This window comes from Pygoscelis adeliae, unplaced genomic scaffold (assembly GCF_000699105.1).
Source record: "Pygoscelis adeliae isolate BGI_AS28 unplaced genomic scaffold, ASM69910v1 Scaffold22, whole genome shotgun sequence".
In the NCBI taxonomy this organism is placed as follows: Eukaryota; Metazoa; Chordata; class Aves; order Sphenisciformes; family Spheniscidae; genus Pygoscelis; species Pygoscelis adeliae.
The window spans coordinates 1,246,694-1,247,400 of NW_008824350.1; the positions used below are offsets into that span (position 1 = coordinate 1,246,694).

The 707-nt window shown below is 57.0% G+C and overlaps 1 protein-coding gene across 1 annotated transcript in view; it reads right to left on the reverse strand.

Annotated features, from left to right (window-relative positions):
* DPF3 (D4, zinc and double PHD fingers, family 3) overlaps window positions 1–707 on the reverse strand; it is a 167,394-nt gene that overhangs the window by 166,021 nt on the left and 666 nt on the right.

The window sequence follows — 707 nt, forward strand, 5'->3', positions numbered from 1 at the left end:
CCCCCCGCCCCCCGTGAGGATACTCGCACTTCTTTGATTAACCCCCTGACAACTGCGCTCCCCTCTCCGCGCGGACTTTTGTAAGGTGCCACCGAGAGGCCGGGTAAATGAAAGCAAAGGTTTTCTGCCAGGACGGAGCAGGAGAGCTGATAAACATGTCAGCACCCCTTCCCTGCTCGAGGCTTTCCTTTCCCTCCGGATCGCAGAGCGGCAGCGACAGGAATCCCTGGAAAAACCTCCAAGTGTTTTTTCAACTCCAGCCGGAGAGACTTGAGCCGGGGGGGGGGGGGGGGGGGGGGGGAAAACCCACCAGAAAAACCTCGCAGCCCTAATTTAATCTCTGAAAACTCAAACGTATAAAAACACCCACTCAGCGCAGCCAGAAAGTGCAAACGAAGCGTCACCGCCAGGTACTCTGCTTCCCTGCTTTAATAGCAAGAGCGCTGCCCCCGTTAGCAGAGAAGTCGTTTTAAAAAGGTTAAGACAGCTCCTCTCCCCACATACGGTGCCAAATCCCACTCTCCCTAATGCCTTCAGGGATTAACGGCGTGCGCTGCAGACCACAAGGAAAATAAAGGACGCGCTCCAGAAGACGACAACCGGCTCCCGCGGTCCCCCTCTTAAATCGGCCGTATTTCCAGATCGGGAACCCCGGAATATCTCCGCAGCAGAAGCACCTGCCCCCTCCCGCGCACTCGGTCGGTCCC